At 38.2% G+C, this 17164-nt stretch overlaps 1 protein-coding gene across 1 annotated transcript in view; it reads left to right on the top strand.

The window, feature by feature from the left end:
* Positions 1-17164, top strand: part of MALRD1 (MAM and LDL receptor class A domain containing 1) — a gene marked incomplete at both ends in the record, with an annotated part of 607751 nt that overhangs the window by 367652 nt on the left and 222935 nt on the right. The gene's annotated exons all lie outside the window — the stretch shown is intronic.

The following is a 17164-nucleotide window of genomic DNA, read 5'->3' as shown; positions in this document are numbered from 1 at the left end:
TAATTAACCTGACTATAGTAATTCACATGAGCACAAATATCTAACACTGTAACTTAGGTAAGCATACATAACACATCTAAATGGATAGAATATGCTTTAAGAAATATCCTTAGATGAATACAATATGCTTTTTCTAGACTGGCATCACTCATTTTTGTGTATGATTTGTATAGTTGCTGAGTGCTATTTTTAATCATTCCTTTACCACAGTGTAGAGTGTAGAGATCTCAATTCAGAGTGGCTGTATATAGATACAGATATAAAATGTATATGTAATATATATAATTTATATCTAATATATAGTGTACATACATCATATATGTGTATATATGTTAGGTATATGTATATATGTAATGTAACATGTATTATGTTACGTATCACATCATGTAAATATGTGATGTAGGGGAAATACCATTTCCTTATCTTTCAACAAATAGTTACTGAGTACCTGTAGTGTGTGTGGCACTGGCGTTACAACAGCAAACACATGCATAGACCCCCCTGCCCTATGGATTCACTTCTCTTAAGGCAAACATACTAACTTATGAAAGGTCTTGACAACTTTCTCTGTATTCATGAACTCCTGTGAGTTCATCATAAAGAATGCAAAATCTTAGTATAAATGTAGATCTCCAAAAATAACTATGTGCTGATAAGCTATTGTTATATTTGCACTTAGGAGATAGATATATTCAGCTAGCCATCTAGTAACGTGGTTAGCTAAATGACATAGATAGATGGATAGGTAGATGGATAAAATACACACCACTAGCCGCACCTCACTGCCACACACACGTACACATTGCTTTCAAACATAAATGCCATGGTTTAGAAGATTCTAAACTAAAAATAGTTAAAGGTTATATTTTTTAGCCTAATATACTACTTCTAGGTATGACTTTGGGAATAGAAATATACATTTTTTTTCTTACATAGAGAAGACATCTTCTCTATGTGACTCTGAAATAAACTTTTGCTTGTGTTTAATGTATAGAATAAGGCAAGTCCTGGGGCTTCCCTGGTGGCACAGTGGTTGAGAGTCCGCCTGCCGATACAGGCGACACGGGTTCGTGCCCCAGTCCGGGAGGATCCCACATGCCGCAGAGCGGCTGGGCCCGTGGGCCATGGCCACTGGGCCTGCACGTCCGGAGCCTGTGCTCCGCGATGGGAGAGGCCGCAGCAGTGAGAGGCTCGCATACCACAAAAAAAAAAAAAAAAGAATAAGGCAAGTCCTCATTTTGTAGGAATTTCAGTAATCAGAATTGTATCTGTTACTTTCACTGCCCTTTACTAAGTGGAAGAATACAAGTTTTAATATTCATTGTTATCTTTTCCTGTCACCATAGATGTTTCTGATGGCTCTGTCTGCGTGCATGTGTGTGTGTGTGTGTGTGTGTGTTCAACCTAGAATTTGTTATACACTATATTCCAGAAATTTTGCTAATAAGAGCCAGCATTTGAACCCTGGCTCTCTAATGCATTCTGGTTCTAAGCACTGACATTATAATCCTGGCTTTGGAGATGTGTAAAGAAACTCACTAACTTAAATAGAGAATAATAAGTAATACCAGAGTCACCTGAAGTCATTGTAGGACAAGACAGGCAATCGTAAAAGAGAGCACTTTTAATTCTTGATTAGAGGCCACAGTGAAATGAGTACAAGATATTACAGGCACCAAAGTCCTATAATTTCTGTGTCCCTGGGTAATTACTCCAGAAGTAGAGAATGTTTAAAAGCTTTGCACACTGATGAGTATAATAAAGGAACACAATTTATGACTGCAAATCTGACCAAATGCAGCAATGATTAATTACTGTTCTAGTTAAAATATCCTGTATAATCTACTGAAATTAATATAGCTAAAAATTACCATTTATGCTTTTTCTACTATCAGAGTGCCAGCTTGTCAGTAAGAAAGAATATTTTGGTAATTCATCCTATCCATCTCTAGTCTTCAATGACAGATTGTTATGGCAATTTTTTTGGACCAGGACAGGGTTAAAACCCTTAACTTGAAAGACATGTCCAGCGTTTGGCTTAGAGACAGGGATTTCAAAGACCAGAGCCAAGGTTAGAGTGCTCGTGCCAAGAAGAAGGGTGGAAGGAGCATATGACTGGACCCATCTGTAGCAAACTGCCTTTGATGATGTGACAAAAAATAATGGAAACACAGCAAAGAACAGTGAATGATTCCAGTCATGAACAAAATCCTCTGGAAGACCGATAAAGATACTAGTGCAGAAAACATAACCTTTCTTCCAGGAAGAAATTTTGAAAAGGAAAATCCATTTCTTTAACTTTTAAAGTCTTATGGCTTCTCTGTGGGCTCCATCACATTTACATTCTCTCCTAACCTCATGTTGGCACTAATAATATTCATTAAAATTGATGGTGAAACCCTGAGATGGAATGTCACTCTGCAATATCTTTGCAATTTTATGATCAATAAAATATCCTTATTCCAGAACATAGTAATCAATGTATGAGAAATAAATTTCAAACAAAATAATAATAAAAGTATTAGCAAGATAAATATCTTTTAGATGTTAAAAATGCCATATGCAAAAAATAAATACAGCAACACAAAGACTAAAACCAGGATAGCTACAATTTTTGGAGAAGTCATGAAACAAAAGCTTGAAGGCTTATAAGCCAGCCTGCTAGAGAGAATTTAAGAATGACAAAGATAATTATTACCCCATAATATCTGTGCATAGTGTAGTAATTGCTTTCTGGCTCCAAAGCTACAGATCCAGAATGAAATGTACCAAATGAGAATTGCATTTTTTTTATACCTAGTGATGAGATGTAGAATATTCTGGATCTATGGTTTATTGGAACAGTGTAAAATAGTTACTGCATTATATAATCTTCTAAGCCAGATTTCACTTTCTCTCTAGATTGCTTTCCTGAAGTTTATTCATCTGGATTTCCATTTTCCTTTCCATGTGGGAAGTTTATGAAGCCTCACTAATTGGGCTGGACATTTCTAAAATGCAAAGTGCAGAATAATGATAGCGTTTTCATTCTTCACTCGTGTGCTCCAAGAAGGCCCCCAGGAGAAGTAGTTTGGGTCTGCACTCACTTTCTGTCCCACTTTTGGGCAATTCCATCACTAGTCAGGCTATGCTGCTACTGGTAGTGTTTATAACTAATCTACTCCTGAGACTGGAGCCCATAATGAGATACTTGAGACCGTGCAGTGCTCACTCTGCACTCATGGCTGCCTGGGCCACGCTGTCAGGTTGGAAGATGCCCCTTAGAATGGAAAGACTGAGAGTTGACCAAAAAAAGTACTCATTCCAATTGAAGAAGTTGTGAAGCCTAATAATTGCTGTATGAGGTTCAGCTAAATCTGGCTTAGAATATTTTATAAAGTTGTAATTGTTTATACTCTTCCAACAAAGCACAGATCTAGATATTGTGTATTCTCAGCATTTCATAGTAAAATGAAATTTACTTAGTTTTACTAAGTAAAACTGTTTCTTCGGGAATTAAAAATTTACTACTACTCTAGGCACAAATATCATAATAATTATTTTTATTATCTTTAAGGTAGTTTAACTCAAATGATCATGATTTAGGAGTAATAGGGTTTCAAGTTAATATGATACTAAAATCACAAAAAAATGACCCTACAATGAAGTTCTCTATGCAAATGGTGATGCTAAGGTTTAAACTAAGTGCAGTAAGCATTGAGTCATTCTGCCTGCAAGAAGTATAGTACATGTGGCACTTTGAGTGTCCATGGAAGAATATCAGAGTATTGAGGGACTCTAGTGGCAGGTCATCAGGCTTTTAGAGAGATAAGACTACTAACCTTGGTGTCAATAATGAATGGAGGAGAAATCAGGGGTTGAGGCCTGGGGTGGAAGCCTGTGTGTTCCTTTCCCACGTAGTGCGAAGAGCCTAACTATTAACAAGGCTGAAAAAGCCTTGCAGCTTCATGTCACCCTGAAGCACTTCCTTCTGTCATTCATGGGGGCCAGGATGCACCAGGTAGTCTGATTGCGATCAGCATAAGGCCTACCATTCTAACAATGAACACAGTTTGACATAGGAACAGGATGAAAACTAAGCATGAAATGAGATGATTATGTCATGTGAATCATTTATGTTGGGCATTCATCTAACAGGGATGACATAAAAATATGGATGAAACCAATCACAGAAGAGATTGATGGGACATGTACAGCCAAAAGAAAACAAACAAAAGAAAACAAGAAAAGCAATTTGTTTAGAATATACAGTCAGTTAAATCAATTGAGCCAAGAGTTGGGAAATCTAGCTCATATTTCTGGAATGAAGACAGTTGTTCCTTAATGTAATCTTAACTGATTTCAACTCAAACTAAACTAAAAAAGAGACATCACTGACTGTCCTACACAGAAACATACATTATCATGAGGTTTGCCTCTTTACTTGGGACACTTCAAAAACCAGAGCAAAAGTCACTTTCAGTACCACAATTAAAATATTACAGAAAGGTATTTGCTGCTTTTGTGAAATGGACAGTTCACCATAATCTGCTTTTGTACTCAGAAACTGCCCCAATTGTGTTGGCTTTAAGTATTAACATTTGCTTTAAAAATCACATTAGTTCTTGCTCTCTGAGTCTTGAAATGGCCTTTATCCAAAAGTGATAAAATTCTGAGCTGAGTTTGCTTGGCAGCCAATACCAGCCACCAGATCAACATCAGGTACCAGAGAAGTCTGGGTCTCTAACTGACAAAAGGATGGCTCATTAAAACTAAATGTCAAGAGATTCAAAGAAATAAAATTAAAAAAATAATGCAACAAAGGGTAAGAAGGTAGGATTAGAACAGGGGGACCACTTCTCCAAAAAGTGTAGGAATGGTTGACCTGAATTATTTTGGGCTCTGTCTTCTTACATATTGTAGTTGTATATTTAATCACATCATTAAAAAAATGATTGGGGGCTATTTCCTCCCTATCTTTTCATCTGCCAGAGGGGCTTTTCAAGACAGTGGTGACCTGCCCTTAAACAGCTAATGGCAATGTGAAGTAAACCCCAGCCCTTTCAATTAGTCTTTAAAAATCAGTCTTGGCCCCCCCAACAGGCAGTAAAGTTGACAGGTGTGGAATTTGCCTCTGTGCCATCTTGCTGTTGGCTGCTATCCGTGCCCTAGTTGGAATCTGAATCTTGAACTTTCTGAGGAGAGCATCTGAGCTTCAGAGTTCCTATCAGCTGATAAATAAATAAATAAGAAATTAGAGGACCTTCGAGATGGCGGAGGAGTAAGACGTGGAAATCACCTTCCTCCCCACAAATACATCAAAAATACATCTACATGTGGAAAAACTCCTAAAAAAACACCTACTGAACGCTGGCAGAAGACCTCAGACTTCCCAAAAGGCAAGAAACTCCTCACGTACCTGCGTAGGGCAAAAGAAAAAAGAAAAAACAGAGACAAAAGAATAGGGACAGGGAGGAAATTGTGAAGGAGGAAAGGTTTCCACACACTAGGAAGCCCCTTCACTGGCGGAGATGGGGTATGGGCGGGGGGGGGGGGAAGCTTCAGAGCCACGGAGGAGAGCGCAGCAACAGGGGTGCGGAGGGCAAAGCGGAAAGATTCCCGCACAGAGGATTGGTGCCGACCGGCACTCACCAGCCCGAGAGGCTTGTCTGCTCGCCCGCCGGGGCGGGCGGGGCTGAGAGCTGAGGCTCGGGCTTCGGAGGTCGGATCGCAGGGAGAGGACTGGGGTTGGCTGCGTGAACACAGCCTGAAGGGGGCTAGAGTGCCACAGCTAGCCAGGAGGGAGTCCAGGAAAAAGTCTGGAACTGCCTAAGAGGCAAGAGAACATTGTTTCCTGGTGCGTGAGGAGAGGGGATTAAGAGCGCTGCTTAAAGGAGCTCCAGAGATGAGCATGAGCCACAGCTATCAGCGTGGACCCCAGAGACGGGCATGAGATGCTATGGCTGCTGCTGCTGCCACCAAGAAGCCTGTGTGCAAGCACAGGTCACTCTCCACACCTCCCCTCCTGGGAGACTGTGCTGCCTGCCACTGCCAGGGTCGCGTGATCCAGGGACAACTTCCCCAGAAGAACACACGGCGTGCCTCAGGCTGGTGCAACAGAGCCTCCTAATCAGCTGCTCCTTTAACCCTCTCCTGTCTGGGCGAAGAAGAGACACCAGAGGGCGACCTACATGCAGAGGCAGGGCCAAATCCAAAGCTGAACCCCAGGAGCTGTGCGAACAAAGAGAACGGGAATTTTCTCCATGCAGCCTCAGAAGCAGCAGATTAAATCCCCACAGTCAACTTGATGTAGCCTGCATCTGTGGAATACCTGAATAGACAACGAATCATACCAAAACTGAGGAGGTGGACTTTGGGAGCAACTCTAGACTTAGGGTTTGCTGTAGGCGACTGACTAGTTTCTGATTTATATGTTTATCTTAGTTTAGTTTTTGGTGCTTGTTATCACTGGTGGATTTGTTTATTGGTTTGGTTGCTTTATTTTTTTAATTTTAATAATTATTTTAAAATTTTTATTTTAATAACTTTATTTTATTTTATTTTTCTTTCTTTCTTCCTTTTGTTCTCCCCTTTCTTCTGAATTTGAGCTGTGTGGCTGACAGGGCCTTGGTGCTCCAACCAGGTGTCAGGCCTGAGCCTCTGAGGTGGGAGAGCCAAGTTCAGGACACTGGACCACAGAGACCTCCTAGTCCCACATACTATCAATTGACTAGAGCACTCCCAGAGATCTCTGTCTCGATGCTAAGACCCAGCTCCACTCAATGATCAGCAAGCTCCAGTGCTGGACACCCCATGCCAAATGATTAGCAAGGCAGGAACACAACCCCACCCATTAGCAGAGAGGCTGCCTAAAATCATATTAAGTTCATAAACACACCAAAACACACCACCAGACACGATCCTGCCCACCAGAAAGACAAGATCCAACTTCATCCACCAGAACACAAGCACCAGTCCCCTCCACCAGGATGCCTACACAACCCACTGAACCAACTTTACCCACTGGGGGCATACTCCAAAAACAACGGGAACTACGAACCTGTGGCCTGCAAAAAGGGGACCCCAAACAGTGAGTTAAGCAAAATGAGAAGACAGAGAAATATGCAGCAGATGAAGAAGCAAGGTAAAAACCCACCAGACCTAACAAATGAAGAGGAAATAGGCAGTCTACCTGAAAAAGAATTCAGAGTAATGAAAATAAAGATGATCCAAAATCTTGGAAATAGAATGGGGAAAATACAAGAAACGTTTAACAAAGACCTAGAAGAACTAAAGAGCAAACAAACATGATGAACAACAAAATAAATGAAATTAAAAATTCTCTAGAAGGAATCAATAGCAGAATAACTGAGGCACAAGAATGGATAAGTGACCTGGAAGATAAAATAGTGGAAATAACTAGCACATAGCAGAATAAAGAAAAAAGAATGAAAAGAATTCAAGACAGTCTCAGAGACCTCTGAGACAACATTAAATGCAACAACATTTGAAATATAGCAGTCTCAGAAGAAGAACAGAAAAAGAAAAGGACTGAGAAAATATTTGAAAAAATTATAGTTGAAAACTTCCCTAATATGGGAAAGGAAATAATCACTCAAGTCCAGGAAGCACAGAGAATCCTATACGGGATAAATCCAAGGAGAAACATGCCAAGACACATTAATCAAACTATCAAAAGTTAAATCCTAAGAAAAAATATTAAAAGCAGCAAGGGAAAAGAAACAAATAACATACAAGGGAATCCCCATAAGGTTAACAGCTGATCTTTCAGCAGAAACTCTGCAAGCCAGAAGGGAATGGCAACACATATTTAAAGTGATGAAAGGGAAAAACCTACAATCAAGGTTACTCTACCCAGCAAGGATCTCATTCAGATTCGATGGAGAAATCAAAACCTTTATAGACAAACAAAAGTTAAGAGAATTCAGCACCATCAAACCAGCTTTAAAACAAATGCTAAAGGAACTTCTCTAGGCAGGAAACACAAGAGAAGTAAAAGACCTACAAAAACAAACACAAAACAATTAAGAAAATGGTAATAAGAACATACATATAATTAATTACCTTAAATGTAAATGGATTAAATGCTCCAACCAAAAGACATAGACTGGATGAATGGATACAAAAACAAGACCCATATATATGCTGTCTATAAGAGACCCACTTCAGACCTAGGGACACATAAAGACTGAAAGTGAAGGGATGGAAAAAGATATTCCATGCAAAGGGAAATCAAAAGAAAGCTGGAATAGCAATTCTCATATCAGACAAAATAGACTTTAAAATAAAGACTATTATAAGAGACAAAGAAGAACACTACATAATGATCAAGGGATCAATCCAAGAAGAAGATATAACAAGTGTAAATATTTATGCATCCAACAGAGGAGCACCTCAATATATATAGCAAATGCTAGCAGCCATAAAGGGGGAAAATGCCAATAACACAATAATTGTATGGGACGTTAACACTGACTTTCACCGATGGACAGATCATCCATAATGAAAATAACTGAGGAAATACAAGCTTTAAATTATACATTAAACAAGATGGTCTTAATTGATATCTATAGGACATTCCATCCAAAAGCAGCAGAATACACTTTCTTCTTAAGTGCTCATGGAACATTCTCCAGGATAGATCATATCCTGAGTCACAAATCAAGCATTGGTAAACCTAAGTAAACTGAAATCATATCACGTAGTTTTTCCGGCCACAACGCTATGACCCTAGATGTGAATTACAGGATAAACACTATAAAAAATACAAACAAATGGAGGCTAAACAATACGCTACTAAATAACCAAGAGATCACTGAAGAAATCAAAGAGAAAATCAAAAAATACCTAGAAACAAATGACAATGAAAGCACAACGGCCCAAAACCTGTGGGATGCAGCAAAAGCAGTTCTAAGAGGGAATTTTATAGCAATACAATCCTACCTCAAGAAACAAGAAAAATCTCAAGTAGACAACCTAACCTTACACCTAAAGCAATTAGAGAAAGAAGAAAAAGAACAACAACAACAAAAAAAACCCAAAGTTAGCAGAAGGAAAGAAATCATAAAGATCAGATCAGAAATAAATGAAAAAGAAATGAAGGAAATGATAGCAATGATCAATAAAACTAAAAGCTGGTTCTTTGAGAAGATAAACAAAATTGATAAACCATTAGCCAGACTCATCAAGACAAAAAGATTTGAGAAGACTCACATCAACAGAATTAGAAATGAAAAAGAAGTAACAACTGACACAGCAGAAATACAAAAGATCATGAGAGATTACTACAAGCAACTCTATGCCAATAAAATGGACAACCTGGAAGAAATGGACAAATTCTTAGAAAAGCACAACCTTCCTAGACTGAACCAGGAAGAAATAGAAAATATAAACAGACCAATCACAAGCACTGATTTGAGGCTGTGATTAAAAATCTTCCAACAAACAAAAGCCCAGGACCAGATGGCTTCACATGCAAATTCTATTAAACATTTAGAGAGGAACTAACATCTATCTTTCTCAAACTCTTCCAAAATATACCAGAGGGAGGAACACTCCCAAACTCATTCTACGAGGCCACCATCACCCTGATACCAAAACCAGACTAAGATGTCACAGAAAAGGAAAACTACAGGTCAGTATCACTGATGAACATAGATTAAAAACTCCTGAACAAAGTGCTAGTGTACAGAATCCAGCATCACATTAAAAGGATCATACACAATGATCAAGTGGGGTTTATCCCAGGAATGCAAGGATTCTTCAATATACGCAAATCAACCAATGTGATACACCATATTAACAAATTGAAGGAGAAAAACAATATGATGATCTCAACAGTTGCAGAAAAAGGTTCTGACAAAATTCAATACCAATTTGTGATAAAAACTCTCCAGAAAGTAGGCATAGAGGGAGCTTACCTCAACATAAGAAAGGCAATACATGACAAAACCACAGCCAACATCGTTCTCAATGGTGAAAAACTAAAACCATTTCCACTAAGATCAGGAACAAGACAAGGTTGCCCACTCTCACCAGTATTATTCAACATAGTTTTGGAAGTCCTAGCCACAGCAATCAGAGAAGAAAAAGAAATAAAAGGAATCCAAATTGGAAAAGAAGTAAAACTGTTACTATTTGCAGATGACATGATACTATAAATAGAGAGTCCTAAAGATGCTACCAGAAAACTACTAGAGCTAATCAATGAATTTGGTAAAGTAGCAGAATAGAGAATTAATGTACAGAAATCTTTTGCATGTCTTTACGCTAATGATGAAAATCTGAAATAAATTAAGGAAACACTCCCTTTTACCATTGCAACAGAAAGAATAAATTACCTAGGAATAAACCTACCTAAGGAGACAAAAGACCTGTATGCAAAGAACTATAAGACAGTGATGAAAGAAATTAAAGATGATACAAACAGATGGAGAGATATACCATGTTTTTGGATTAGAAGAATCAACAATGTGAAAATGACTATATTACCCAAAGCAATCTACAGATTCAGTGCAATCCCTATCAAACTACCAATAGCATTTTTCACAGACCTAGAACAAAATATTGCACAATTTGTATGGAAACACAAAAGACCCTGAACAGCCAAAGCAATCTTCAGGAAGAGAAACTGAGCTGGAGGAATCAGTCTCCTGAACTTCAGACTATACTACAAAGCTACAGTAATCAAGACAGTATGGTACTGGCACAAAAACAGAAATATAGATCAATGGAACAGGATAGAAAGGCAAGAGATAAACCCATGCACGTATGGTTACCTCTTCTTTGATAAGAGAGGCAAGAGTATACAATGGAGAAAAGACAGCCTCTTCAATAAGTGGTGCTGGGAAAACTGACAGCTACATGTAAAAGAATGAAATTAGAACCCTCCCTAATACCATACACAAAAATAAACTCAAAATGGATTAAAGACCTAAATGTAAGACCAGACACTATAAAACTCTTAGAGGAAAACATAGGCAGAACACTCTATGACATAAATCACAGCAAGATCCTTTTTGATCCCCCCCCAGAGAAATGGAAATAAATACAAAAATAAACAAATGCGACCTAATGAACCTTAGAAGCTGTTGCACAGCAAAGGAAACCATAAACAAGATGAAAAGACACCCGTCAGAATGGCAGAAAATATTTGCAAACAAAGCAACTGACAAAGCATTAATCTCCAAAATATAGAAGCAGTGCCTGCAGCTCAATATCAAAGAAACAAACAACCCAATCCAAAAATGGGCAGAAGTCCTAAACAGACATTTCTCCAAAGAAGATATACAGATTGCCAACAAACACGTGAAAGGATGCTCAACATCACTAATCATTAGAGAAATGCAAATCAAAACTACAATGAGGTATCACCTCACACTGCTCAGAATGGCCATCATCAAAATATCTACAAACAATAAATGCTGGAGGGGGTGTGGAGAAAAGGGAACCCTCTTGCACTATTGGTGGGAATGTAAATTGATACAGTAACTATGGAGAACAGTATTCGGGTTCCTTAAAAAATTAAAAATAGAACTACCTTATGACCCAGCCATCCCACTACTGGGCATATACCCTGAGAAAACCATAATTCAAAAAGAGTCATGTACCACAGTGTTCATTGCAGCACTATTTCCAATAGCCAGGACATGGAAGCAACTTAAGTGTCCATCAACAGATGAATGGATAAAGAAGATGTGGCACAATACAATGGAATATTACTCAGCCTTAAAAAGAAATGAAATTGAGTTATTTGTAGTGAGGTGGATGGACCTAGAGTGTGTCATACAGAGTGAAGTAAGTCAGAAAGAGAAAAAACAAATACCGTATGCTAACACGTATATATGGAATCTAGGGGGGAAAATATGGTTCTGAAGAATCTAGGGGCAGGACAGGAATAAGATGCAGACATAGAAAATGGACTTGAGAACACGGGGAGGGGGAAGGGTAAGATGGGATGAAGTGAGAGAATGGCATTGACGTGTATATACTACCAAATGTAAAATAGATAGCTAGTGGGAAGCAGTCGCATAGCATAGGGAGATCAACTCGGTGCTTTGTGACCACATAAAGGGGTGAGGTAGGGAGGGTGGGAGGGAGACTCAAGAGAGAAGGGATATGGGGATATATGTATATGTATAGGTGGAGGTCAAGAAAAAATCAGTCTTTTCCTTATTCTTAGCCTAATAATGGAGGTTTGGCTGTTTATTTTGATTTTTACCTCAGTTTTTACTTCACTTGTTATTCATGATTTCTTCCTTCTTCCCTTTATTGTTAGTGCCTCACCCCTGTGGAAAGAAAGAATGGCTTCTAGTGACTCTCAAGAAATAGTAGCATTGAATAAGTTATGGTAGATATACATATGTGTGTGTATATATACTCAGTATGGTGTTATGTGTAAGTACATGTATGTGTATACATACGTATCTACATGTGTTATATTTATTTATTTATTTATTTTTAACTAGAGGTTGACAAGTGTGGAATCAGAAAAAGGGTGTGATTGTTGTTGGTGGATTGTCGTGAACTGCAAGGGTGAATCAAAAAATGAATGATTCTGTGCCTTTTCTGTCTATTGTATAAGAGCTCCGTACATTGTCCTGAATTGCTTAGAACTGGAGAGGGAAATAAGAGGGAAAATACCTTCAGTGGGTGTTTGGCTCTACTTCTTGAGAGGACAGATGGATTTTATGTGGAGACCTCTGTGGTCCTGGGCATTGTGGAGTGGGATGATTGCAGAGAAACTGTCCTTAGAGTCTCCTTTGAGCCACAAGCTACCAGCCCATTCATTAGTCTCCCCTCCCCACCAAATCCTAGGGCACTAATCTAATTCTTGAGTATGAAGATGTATATATATTTTTTCTTATTTTTATTTTTCTTCATCTCACTCCCAAAACATCTCACTGGAAATAAATAGGGTGAGAGATGTTACTGTTTAAACAATTATGATTTATATTTTTAAAATATATTTTTAATTTGCTAGAGATCTTAATAATAAAATATTCATGTATGAACATATATTGGTAAAATGTGAATGTATTCTGTGTCAGACATTGTGTTAGATGCTACAAGCACTTGATCTCCAATCCTTACAAAAGACTGCAAGGTTAATATGATAGTTTTCATTTTTCAGATGAGGAAAATGAGGCTCGTAGTGGTTGAAAAACATACCTAATTAGTACAGGTCTGGGTTATTTCCATTATACTCCATTGTACTCAGAATAAAGTAAGTATAGATAAGTCAAGTTTGAAAATAGTGAGAGATTTTAATTCATTTATCACTTACCATGTGGTTTAAGGGATAGGAAATACCTACAGAAAGCAACACTGTCCTCCCATCCAAACCTCATTCTTGGAAGTTGTGACATTCTTTACTGCTAAGCCCACAAGCAGTTTTGGAATACTAGTCTTTAATAGATGAGAGGAAATTCTAGCCCCTCAAATCTATGGATAGAACTTTATGTTTTTTTCATCCTTTTAAATATGTTCTCCCTTTTCTAATTACCCTACTCTTTTAGATCGTGTGTGTGTGCGCATGCATGTGTGTGTGTTTGCAGCTTCTTTTTACTAACAGGTGTGGCTATGAGGAATATCTGCGGCCAACGTCTAGGTCAGTGTACTAGGATTTGCCCAATTTTTACCACATGAGTTTTCCCTTAACCACGTTTTTATCACTTAGTTTCATCTTGTTATACTCTAGTATCCCCACCTTTCATCCTTGGAACAAGGACATGAATAAATAAATGCAATAATTATTTCTTATTCTTGTCCTTAGTAAATTTCTTACCATTTATTGCTGAGTAATTAATCCGCCACTCATGGGCATTTGGGTCTCGGTACTGTTGCCTGAGGCTTCAAGGGACATGCACAGCTCTTTATAGTAAACCTTAATGAGCATGTCTCTCATATTTTTTATATGCATAATAAATTGAAAGGCTAAACCAAACTTTCATTTTTTAGTTCTTACCCTGACATTTCAGCAGTTAAAATGTCCAGATAATAAATTATAGAGTGAGTGTTGTTATTACCATTTTTTTTTTTTTTTTTTTTTTTTTTTTGCGGTATGCAGGCCTCTCACTGTTGTGGCCTCTCCCGTCACGGAGCACAGGCTCCGGACGCGCAGGCTCATCGGCCATGGCTCACGGGCCCAGCCGCTCCGCGGCATGTGGGATCTTCCCAGACCGGGGCACGAACCCGTGTCCGCTGCATGGGCAGGCGGACTCTCAACCACTGCGCCACCAGGGAAGCCCTGTTATTACCTTTTCAAAGAGAAATATTCCATTTGGCTTAGCAGAGGCTTAAACCATGCAGCATTAGGCCGCTTGTTAGCGTGGCTTTCCTGTTCCAGGTAGCAGGTGGTGGCATGAGCATTAGATTCAGACAAGTCTGAGTCCAACTTCTGCTCTATCCTTATATTTCTTGGTATGTGTTCTCAGTCTAAAGAGTCCTAAGTACTCTGAGCCTCAGTTTTCTTATTTATAAAATGGATTCATAATAGGTACTTTTCAGGATTGTTATGAGCATCATAGAGACTGTATCTAAGACCCCAATATAATTGTAGCTCCTATATTAATAGTATTATAATTTATATGCAGTACATACGCATGAAAGCCAAAGAGCATCAGTTATTTTATTATTTATTGAGCATCTTCTATATAAGACAAATTGTACTAGGCATCTTTGATAGAGGAACACAGAGAAATAAGACATGGAATTTCCCATGAATGAGTTCATCCCCCAAAGGTACATATGTATACTACATAGAACCATACACATACATGTGCAAGATGGCTAAATATCAAATCACATACAATAACTTCCTGAACTAGAAACATTAGGAGCTAGAAAGACTTGACCTCTTTCTCACCACCTGTTGAGAAGCTCCGACCAGTGTCAACTGTTCTAGGTCAATGTCCCCACCTTGTGGACAGAATAAAGAACAGTTTGACGTAATATCACTTTCCATTACTACCTTCATGTCTTCTTCAGGTAGGGAGAGAGCCTTTGGGAGATAAAGTGCTGGTGATCAGGAAGTGAGGGGATGGACAGTCTCTAAAAGTTTTACCTACTTTTCACTGCATGCTACATTTTTTGTTAATTTCATCAAAGGTATTCCTTCTTTATAAAGCGCAAGCAATATGTGTACCTGCTTCCTGCACCACCTCGGAAAACATTTCTTTACTTGAAATTGCTCTCATTCTGAATTCTTTAACTCTGAAATACTAATCTCTGAATACTACCTTTTGTTACTTTATCTCTCAAATTACTAATCATTTCCTTCTATCTCATGGTGACCCCCAATCCTCCTTATTCTCTTAGTCTCTGCCTCTTTGTCATGGTCACAGCCATCATCCTCATCATAAGAGCTATCATTTCCCATGTGGTAGGTGATCTTCAAAATCCTTTACATATACTTTACATACTCTTTTAATCATCACAACCCTATGAATTAGGTGCTACCGGTTCACACACGACCCTACCCATAAATTCAAAATATAAAAAGCTCTGAAATTTTTTAAAAAGTGTTTTAACTCAACACGTAAACCTGTTACAAACTGACATGAGGCTATTGGTCGTCTTTATTTATCCCATTGAACGTAAATAGTCATATATTTTACTTCCAAAGTATTCATACATTTTATTAGGGAATTGATAGTATAAACTTGCTGGATATACACCTAAAATATAGTATGTGAACCATAATATCTGCCTAAATTTTGAAAAATTCTGAGTTAAAAGGTCTCATATTTTGTCATAGAGGTTTGAAATAAAGGGTTGTGAGTGAGTTTTGCTGTCATCTCCATTTCACAGCTGAGGAAACAGAGGCTGGAATAAATTGAGTGACTTGCCCAAAGTCACACACTAGTAAGTGACATAGCTAAGATGCAGAGTCACTCTGTATGTAGAGGCTGATTTCTAAGCATGTGCCTTCTTCTGACAAATGCTGTAGCCCTAAGTTTTCTCAGCTCTGCTTTACACATTTTACATCCACATTTTCCACAATCTTTATCTGATTTCTAGTTTTTGCTTTTGGACTACTGAGAAAGCTATGTATTATATTGATCAGTTCCATTAGGAATTTGGTTTCCAATTTCAACTAGATCTTCAATGCAGCCCCTTATGTCTCCCATACATTCCATAGTAATATCTACTCTTAGACCCCTCAGCCTTTGCTTCCCACGTTTCATACCTTCTTGATGACACCTGCCCTATCCCAGTCTACTTATATAGTGCATCCATTTCTTTCCTCCATAGCTCCGGGATTAATTACCATGAATCCACCCTGCCCAGGGTCTTCAGCTCTTTCCACTAAAGAGCAGATCTTTCTAAGGCAGATCTGGTCAGGTACTCCCTTATTTAAAAATTGTAGGGAATTCCCTGGTGGTCCACTTGTTGGGATTTGGCCCTCTCATTGCTGGGCCCCAGGTTTATCCCTAGTTAGGAGAACTTTAAAAAAAAAAATTCTAAGTGGCTTTCCATTGGCTATAGGATTGAGCTCTTAAACCCTCACAATGGAATTAAAGACACTTTCCATTGTATGGTCTTGGTCTCTATGTCTGAGTCTTACATACTCAGTCTTTAACATACTTTTGATATTCTAATCATATCAGACTATTCAGAGTTCCCTAAATATTCCAGTACTTCCATATCCCACTGTCTGCAGTCATGTGATTTTCTTTACTTGGAATGTCCTCATATACTTTATGTACTTGGTGATATTCTGTTCAGTTTCAAAGCCCAGTTCAAACGCTATACTCTTTATTACACCTTCCTAATTTCACACAGGTCCTTCATTTTACTGCAACCCCACAAAAGTACTATATTACTTTTCTGTAATATAATAGGATTTGCTCATATTCAAGTTAAATAGTTGCATGGTGGTTTTGTTTCCATTTATTTGTTAGTCCCTTAAGTCATAACAGCTTCTTATTTTTCTTCTTGACACCCGTGTCAATTAATGGCCTATACAAGAACCTACTAATAATTGACTTAAATTAAAATTCAACATTCATGTGAATCATAGCTATTCATTTCTTTCATTACTTGCAATAGGGAATATTAAAATGTAGTGAGCAAGTTAAACATGTCTGCTTTGAGGTTATGTAAAACAAGCTGAATATTCGGTTGTGTTTCTATCATTATAACATTTTATCAGCAAGTAGAA

Source organism: Mesoplodon bidens (assembly GCF_964165515.1).
Source record: "Mesoplodon bidens genome assembly, chromosome: 3".
Lineage (NCBI taxonomy): Eukaryota > Metazoa > Chordata > Mammalia > Artiodactyla > Ziphiidae > Mesoplodon > Mesoplodon bidens.
Note: the sequence above shows the minus strand (reverse complement) of the source record. Positions and strands in the feature narration are given on the sequence as shown.